Raw genomic sequence first — 9,093 nt, forward strand, 5'->3', positions numbered from 1 at the left:
CCAAACCGCTGCGCCACCCAGGGATCCCAAGATTTTATTTATTTAAGTATTTATTTATACCAGGGGTGGGGCGGGGGAGGAGCAGAGGGAGAGGCACAAGCAAACTCCCCACTGAGCACAGGGCTCAATTCCACAACCCTGAGATCACAACCTAGGCAGAAACCAGAGTCAGTTGCTTAACCAACTGAGCCACCCGGGCTCCCCGGATATTCCACTTCTATAGCATTTTACAGCTGATGCTCAAGGAACCTTGAAAATCATCCCTACTTTACAGATGAGACAACTGAAGTTCAGATGGGTTGAGAAGCTTGTCGTCCACAGGGCTCCTTCCCACGCCTCCTCTCCCTCCATAAAAAAGAAATCAGATCAGAACTGGATCTCAAGGCTGAGTCATTTGGACTTCAAAGTTAGTTCTTTCCCCTCTACTTAATACTTCTTCAATGCTGATGACATTAGCTAACTATTACATGGTGCTAATGTCCTATTCTAAGGGCTTTACATATATTGATTCATTTAATCCACACAGCAACCCTATGTGATATATTTTTACTCCCCATTTAACAGATTAGACAACAAAGCACAGAGAAATGAAGTCCAATGCTCAGTGTCACACAGCTAATAATAATAATTAGATCCTGGGTAGTCTGATGCTGTTGGAAAGCCAGGTGAAAAGCAGGTAGTGCTGTCTGTGGCCCCCAGCAGGTGCTCGGAGAATTCTGATTTGCTGAACCAGAAGCTAAAGCACACTGCAGCTAAGAGACCTGCAGAACAAGAGCTCACTGTTCCAATAGGGAGTGGTTCCTCACTGTCTAGAGGAGATCCACACCTCCCCACATGCTATTCAGTTCCTTTCCACCTAGCCAGATCTTCCCAGACTGCTTGCTGTTTCTATGAGGCAGGCCGTGTTCTTCCATTTCTTCTGGCCCTCTGCATGTCCCCTTCCTCCCCTGGACTGTCAAAAGAGCTCCTATTCGGGCAGCCTGGGTGTCTCAACGGTTAGCGCCACCTTCAGCCCACGGTGTGATCCTGGAGACCTGGGATTGTGTCCTGCGTCGGCTCCCTGCAATGGAGCCTGCTTCTCCTTCTGCCTGTGTCTCTGCCTCTCTCTCTCTCTCCTCTGTTTCTCATGAATAAATAAAATCCTAAAAAAAAAAAAAAAGAGCTCCTATTCAAACATCAAAGCCCAGCTCAGATGTCATTTCCTTCCCCACCTTTCCCAAGCAAGATAAAATAGGATGGGGCCGTTGTGTTCTCATAACATTCTGTTCCAACCTCTAGAAGGGCTACTGTGTGACTCCATTGTAGGTATTAGTACTATCATACTTACTGTTATGATAGTTACGTATTTATACATCTCTCTTCTTCACTAGTTCCTCCTCCACGGCAGGTATGCCCTGTAGCCCACTAACCTAGCACAGCACCTAGCATACAGTTATGGTTTGGTAAGCACCAGTGTCTATGCAAATCCATCACCTCTAGCTTCCTCAACTCCTATGAACAGGGCTGCCTCTGAATGGAAAGGGACTAGCGTGAATTGTTCTGGTTGTTTGGGGTTCCCTCCACGTCCCACCACCTTCCAACTTCATGGTAGTTCCACTGTTGAGTTAGTTGTCATCTCTAACGTTAGAAGGTGTCTCACCAGAAAACCAGGGTTAGTGCTCCTTACTCTACTGAAAAGAAAAGGACGAGTATCCTTCTGCTTTTCTCTCTGTAGATGTGTCAGGAGATGGGAGAGTAGGAGCAGTCAGGGTCTCCCGAGCACATTCCTGGATGAAGGGTCTCCTTGTGGGAACTCCTTCAGTACTTGCTTGCTTACTCTTCATTTTCTTTTTTTTTTTTTTTTTTTTTTATTTATTTATGATAGGCACACAGTGAGAGAGAGAGGCAGAGACACAGGCAGAGGGAGAAGCAGGCTCCATGCACCGGGAGCCCGATGTGGGATTCGATCCCGGGTCTCCAGGATCGCGCCCTGGGCCAAAGGCAGGCGCCAAACCACTGCGCCACCCAGGGATCCCCTTACTCTTCATTTTCATTTTAGAAAGGAAGTGGAAATTAGGTCGAAGCAATTCAATAACATTGCAAAACTCTGAGGGTTATAAATAGCCTCTTGCTCTGGCCGCTCAGCGGTGCTCTTGAGTTCAACAGCAAATAGCCAGGCCAGAATAAGGGAACTGTGGTTCACATCCAGGCCCAGGGGGTGGAGAAGTGATACCCCTCTTCTAGATGAAACAGCTCACCATCCCTTACCTCCCACCCCCTTTAAAGCATTGCAGACATCAAGCTGGCTGGGAAAACTCAAAATGCCATCAACAGGAGAGAGGTACGCATTTGATCTGAGGAAGGTAATTCTGTAAGGCAGGAGAATGAAAGCACACATTTTCAAAAGCAAAGCTGGGGAAACGAGAGAAATAGTAACATTGGTGTCTCCAATGGAACATTCTCTAAGTGGCCTCCAAAAGTGTGTTTCTAAAATCAACACCGTTACAAAAGGCCCCGTGGAGCTTTATCAATCATCACCCATGCAGTGACTGCTTTGGAGTTTGGAGCAGAACTGACGGCAGGGTGGCACAGCCCATCTGAAGAAAGGAAGTGAAAGAGGATCCCTTCCCTCTAGTAAGGTATTCAGAATGAAGATGCCTGGTTTCCAGCTCCTCTTCTCCCCTGTTCTCTGCTCTTTTAAGGATAAGGATTGACATGTGCTTTTTTTGTTCTCTTCTTTTGCTTTTGATTCAGTTGGGGTGGGGGGGCGGGCAGTGTGGGTGAGTCTGGTTTGTTTCCTGCAAGAGTCCACCATACCAGGAAGGGAACTAGAGGTCACACCTTCTTTCTAATCGAAACCACAATCTCACTCGAGGCTCTCCCTCTGAAATCTTCTCATCTGAAGAGTGACTCAACTTCCCTTAGTTCGGACTGCTGAATGAGGATGAACTCTCAGGTTTAGAGGAGAGGAACTGGGTTGGCAGAGATTCAGGTTCTGCTGCGTACTGCTAGAAACGCTGAGGACCTTCACGCCAACAGCAGCTGCTGTTTCTTTTTATAAAAATATGCTGGACACCAGACTTACCCAAAAGCCACTAAGTTGGAGCCAAAGCACAATGAGGAAGGCTATGGGAACTGGGAAACTGTTTGGGCTTCTTCCCCTAAGGATCACCTAGGTCTCCTCTTACCCTGTATAGAAACCCTCTGCAGGGTTTGTCTATGTATAGAACAGAGTTTAAACTCCCTAGCAGGGCATTCAGCTGACCCCAGTTCCTCATGGCTCTGCAAGGTGGAACTGCCTTTCAGACTCTCCCGTGTAGATGCTAGTATGTTGCACCAGACCATCTTGTTCCCTCAAACATCATGCTCTTCTGAGTCTGTGCTTTTGCTTGAGCCATTACACCTTCCACCTTAGCCAACTGGCAAACTTCTAGTCATCCTCCAAGGCCCAGCTCATACAACCACTCATCCATGTGGCCTTCCTAGTCTTCTTGCCTCAGGTGGAATTAAATGCACCCTCTTCTGAGCTCCCAGTTGTTATTAGTACAAACCTTCACAGTCCCACTGACTTGTAATCCTCTGCGTGGTCTCTTCTCTTTCTACTAAAATGTGAACTGCACTCCAGCAGCATCAGCAGCTTCTGGGAGTCTATAGTCATGAAGGATCACCCAGTCAATCAGAATCTGCCTTCCAACAGGACCCTTAGGGGGTTCACATGCATGTTTAAGTCTGAGAAGCAGACTTCTAGACCAGTGGTTCTTTTCTTTTTTTTTTTTTTTTTTTAAGATTTTATTTATTTACTCATGAGACACACACAGAGAGAGAGAGAGGCAGAGACACAGGCAGAAGGAGAAGCAGGCCCCATGCAGGGAGCTGGACATGGAACTCAATTCTGGGTCTCCAGGATCATGCCCTGGACTGAAGGCGGCGCTAAACCGCTGAGCCACCCAGGCTGCCCAAGACCAGTAGTTCTTAACTCTGGTTACAACCAGAGTTGTACATCATCAATGCCCACCCCATGTCACTGAAGCCCCTCCCCACCCAAGTGATCCTAATGGTGGTTAGGGCTGAGAACTACAGCCAACAGGACTGTTAGCCATCTGAGAGCAGGGACTCATCCAGCCTGTGTCTCGTCCCCTGCCCATTCTTCCCCAAAGTCTGTAGTACAATGCCCAGCACAGTGCTGTGCCTGCAGAATTCCACACTAAAAATACCCTCCATGGGACACCTAGGTGGCTTACTCAGTTAAGTGTCCAATTCTTGATGTCAGCTCTGGTCATGGTCCCAGATCTGTGAGATTGAGCCCCATGCTGGGCTCCGCACTGGGCATGGAGCCTGCTTAAGATTCTCTCTCTCCCTCTGCCCCGCCCCCAGCTCTCTCTCTTAAAAAATTAAATTAAATTAATAAAAATACCCTCCAGGATGTCCTGGGACCTGACTTTCAAAGAGAATAAAAACACTACAGAGGACTATCCACTGCCTAGAACTTTACAAATCCCTCACTATAACAATTGACAGATTTAGAAGGGCTCAGTGTTTACAGACTATTTCCCTCAGTTTTTGGAAGTGAAACAGACACCGAAATGGAAAACACCAATGAATTTTAAGAAACTGTTCCCCTTCAATAGACCACTGTGGTTGTGAGATGGTGGCAGAGCTCATGTGGGAAGGGGGTATGGTGAGCTGAGAAGAGTCCTGGGTTATGGCTGAAATCCCGGGCTGTGGGCCTGACTCCTTCAATACTGACTGTAACAACACAGCATTGTTCCCATTGTAAAATCAGGCCAAGCCCTCTCATTTTATAAATGAGAGAACTGAGGTCCAGGAAAGCTGGCAAGGCCACGCCACCAGTGGGGGACAAAAGGCCTTGCCGCCCCCCACCCCCCCCGCAGCATGTCTGGGTTAGCTCCCCCTCTGCAAGCACAGGAGACCTGACTGCCCAAATTCACAACCACAAGCCTCTCCAGCCCTCCTGTCCTGATCCGCATGAGGAGGTTAGACTAGATATCCTTGATGTCCCTTCCCACCTTGACCTTCTAGTGAGCCAGTGCCACTTAATGGTTGGAGCTTGTGTTCTGGAGTGAGACAGACCCAGATTTGGATCCCAGCTCTAACAATTTCCATAACAGTAAAATGGAGATGAGAATCAACCCTCCTCTCTAAACAGTAAAATGGAGATGAGAATCAACCCTCCTCTCTAAAGTGGTTATGAATATTAAGTGAGATAAACTCTGTTAATCATATAACCACAAATTCTGACACACAGTAAGCAGAGTTCCAACTGTGTGAACTTAAAGAAGTTGCAAAAACACTGTAACCATATTTCCCAGCATAAAAAAGCCCAACCCACCAGGCTGCAGGATATTGATGACAAAATGAGAACAGATGTGAAGGTAATCAAGGAGGCAAATCAGCACAAAAGGCAAAGGCAATGCTGCTGGTGGTGAGCTATTATTGCTGTTGTTATTGTTACTGTCTTCTAGAAGAAGCGCCTTGGAGAGTTTTTGGTCAGTTCTAGAGCAATGGCCAATACAAGGCTTGCCACATAACAGGTGCTCAACAAATCTTTCCTGGTGACTCATATTAAACCAGCATGCCTCCAGTGGGATGGCAAATTCAAATGCCTTAAGTATCAGGGCAGATATGTAAATGAGCTAAGTAGCATCTATTGCAGGCACCGTGAAAACTGCAAAGTACCCACCCCTCCTAAAGGAACTCAAATTCAACACTTTTAAACACATTTCACAGCTTGGCCAAGACAGCAACTTTGCAGGCTCTGCAGACCACTGATTCTGGTTCTTCTTCACACCACACGGTTGTGTTGCAGATCATCTAATCACCCCGTGATCTGGTCTTTCCTTTCCACGGTAAGCATCCTGAAGATGAAGGCTGTGACTTATACTCTCCAGTCACCCTAAATGGCCTCAAACAGTGCTGGCCTCTCGGTAAGAGGAACCTCGCTCGGTGAGCAATTGTGGAACTGAACAGCCAGAGTGTTAACTCGGGCGTGGTACTCCTGGCACCACTGCGATGCTGCAGGGTGTGTATATTCTTCTCCCCAGATCCTGGGACCAGACTGAGTTGGTGTAGACGTGCTGGGGTACAAATGACTGGGTCAAAGAAGGACTTGCCTTGCAGGTTTATCCTCCAACTGCATCAGATATGCTTGCTACTGAGCCACCTAGACAGGTGGTACTGATGCGTCCAGACACTTTTACTCTGCACGAAACCAGACAGAATATGCAATACAGCCACAGGTGCCACTGTTTTCAGGTTGAGTCCCTACTTCCGGCCCGCCCCCAAACTTCCTTGGCACCTCCTAGAGGCAGCATAGGGTATAAAGAGACCAGACTCCCAATCGATCAACACATTAGGTCCTGGTACTAATCTCCCTCCTCCATTCACAAACTCTAGGATGATCACCAGCAGACAATGTAACTTTTAGGAGACTCCTTATTTTTATTAGTAAAATGCAAGTAGCAATAACTACCTCAAAAGACTCTGAAGGGGATTCAATGCCGCAGGTATACAAAGGTTTTAGAACTGCACACCCCAATACGGCAGCCCCTAACCTAAGTACTCTTTAATAGCTTTTGGGCATGTCATTACCACGAACTGAAATGGACTGGCTGTAGGTAGAAAATGCATACCAGATTTCAAAGGCTTAGTGAACCCGCACCAATGTGAACTATCTCATTAATAGTGTTTTCATAGGGAATCCCTGGGTGGCTCAGTGGTTTGGCGCCTACCTTCGGTCCAGGCATGATCCTGGAGTCCTGGGATCGAGTCCCACATCAGGCTCCCTGCATGGAGCCTGCTTCTGTCTCTGCCTCTCTCTGTGTCTATCATGAATAAATAAACAAAATCTTAAAAAAAAAAAAAAAAAAGTGTTTTTAAAGGGGCAGCCCCGGTGGCTTAGCAGTTTAGGGCCACCTTCGGCCCAGGGCCTGATCCTGGAGATCTGGGATCGAGTCCCACGTCGGGCTCCCTGCATGGAGCCTGTTTCTCCCTCTGTGTCTCTGCCTCTCTGTTTCTGTCTGTCTCTAATAAATAAATAAAATCTTTTAAAAAAAAAAGGCCCATAGAGGCTATCTCTTATTAAAAAAAAAATAATAAAAAAAAATAAAATAAAAAATAAAAAATAATAGTGTTTTTATATTGATTGATCACATGTCAAAATAATATTATTTTGGAATATAATAGGTTAAGTAAAATGTGTTCCAAAACTTAATTTCACCTGTTTTAGTTTTTCAGTTGTGGCTCCTAAAAAATTTAAACTACACATATTGCATTCTATTTCCATTGGACACTGGGTATGGCTCTAGCCTAGAGCTTAGGACACAATATATTCCAATATTGGTTTCCTTCCCTCACTGGCAGGCTATTAGGGGCCACAATTCACAACCCCCTTCCTCCTGTCAAAGCCAAGTCCTCCATTCCCTTATTTTTTTTAAGATTTTATTTATTTATTCATGAGAGACACAGAAAGAGAGGCGGAGACACAGGCAGAGTCTCCCTCCTCGAGGGAAGCCTGATGTGGGACTTGATCTGGGACCCTGGGACCACACCCTGAGCCAAAGGCCGACACTCAACCACTGAGACATCCAGGCCTCCCTATTCCCTTATTTAATAAGTATTTACAGTGCCTGGTCCTGTGCAAGATGCTGGAGATACAAGAAGCAAAACCAGACACTATCTTCTGGACCCTATTATTTGGTGGCATAGACAGACATTTTAGACATTTTAATACTTTCACAAATAAAACTGCAGCTGTTCAAGTGTGACGATGTACAGAGGGTGACAAAAGTGAGGAATTCACCAGGAGGAGGAGTCAGGACCCAGAGATGCCCCCTAGGAAGCGATACAGGAGTGCAGGTTAGAATGGAAGGACCAAGACGAGTTCACTGGACTAAAACGGACCGGGTAGAGCAGAAAGAAGGCTAAGTAAGTGTAAAGGCCCTGAGGAGGGCCAGGGTTTGGGATGTAGAAGGAGCAGGAAAAGGACAGTGTGAAGAGGACCGAGCAGAAGGGAGAGGCTGGAGGTTCCAGGTCTCCAGGGCTTGGGCGAGGATCTGGGGCTGACCCTGCAAGAGGTGGGCAGCTGGCCAGTTTGAAGCCGCGGAGTGTCGGGATCTGATGTGCATTTTGAAGCATCCCCCTGGCCGCGGTGCGAGGCCCCCGGCAGCCAGCCCCAGCGCGTGCGGGCACATCCGGGAGGACAATGCAGCCGTCCAGGTGGGAGGCGACAGACGCCCGAACGGAAGGGGAGCGGCGGAGGTGAGAACTACACGGGCTGGGGGCCACGGAGCCGGCCTGCTCGACGGGCAGGGTGTGCCTCGGGGCGGCGAGGTCAAGAGAGACTCCCGGGCCGCGGCCGGGGCCACCAGCCGCAGACACCCCCGGCTCCCACTGCGCGCTGCCCAGCCCGTCCCTCCCCCATCTGCTGTCGCGCCCGCAGGCTCCATCCTCCCACCCCCTCCTCCCTCCGCTCCTCCAGGCCCTGCCCGCCCTCTTCCCCGCCCGAGGCCCCTCCCGGCCGGGGACCCGCACCCCTCCGGCCCGGCGGACCCAGCAGGGCCGCGACCCCCCTGCAGAACCGGCGCCGAGCAGCCCGGGCCCGCCCTCCAGCCCCTTTGGCCAATGCAGGCCGCAGCCTCCGGCCCCCTTCCCCGCCCGGCCTCTCCTCTCCGCGTCCCCCGGGCCAGGCCCCTCCCGGCGGCCCGCCACACCGCGGCGCCCGGCGCGCCCCCCACTCACCAGGGCGCCGACCTAGGCCCAGCTCCCGCGCCCGGGTCTCGCCTCCGCGGCCGCTCCAGCCTCCGCCCGCCCCGCCTCCCCGGGCCCCGCCCCCGCAGGCCGACCCGCGCTCCTATTGCTCCGCTTCGCCGTCTCGCTGAATTCTCTTTCTCCCATTGGGTTGCTTACGTGTCACTCAAGGGAGGGCGGGCCCAAGGCCCGGGGAAGCGCCGGCCGTCTCCGCCCCACTGGCGGAGGCCTCTTAAAGACACAGGCTTCCTGCGCTCCCGCCCTCACCACCCACCCCGCGGGCTGTGGGGTCAGAAGGCGCGGGCTTTCGCCGCAGATGCGGGAGGCAGCCTTTTCTCCCTCGAACTT

At 49.9% G+C, this 9,093-nt stretch overlaps 1 protein-coding gene across 2 annotated transcripts in view; it reads right to left on the reverse strand.

Annotated features, from left to right (window-relative positions):
• The window catches only part of ELMO2 (engulfment and cell motility 2), a 40,510-nt gene extending 31,672 nt beyond the window's left edge, over positions 1-8,838 (reverse strand). For both annotated transcript variants that reach the window (XM_077873444.1, XM_077873443.1), the window contains exon 1: positions 8,737-8,838. The gene's annotated coding sequence lies outside the window, so the exon portion shown is untranslated. The remainder of the gene's footprint in view (positions 1-8,736) is intronic.
• Positions 8,839-9,093: the final 255 nt, after the last annotated feature.

This window comes from Canis aureus, chromosome 26, assembly GCF_053574225.1.
Source record: "Canis aureus isolate CA01 chromosome 26, VMU_Caureus_v.1.0, whole genome shotgun sequence".
In the NCBI taxonomy this organism is placed as follows: Eukaryota; Metazoa; Chordata; class Mammalia; order Carnivora; family Canidae; genus Canis; species Canis aureus.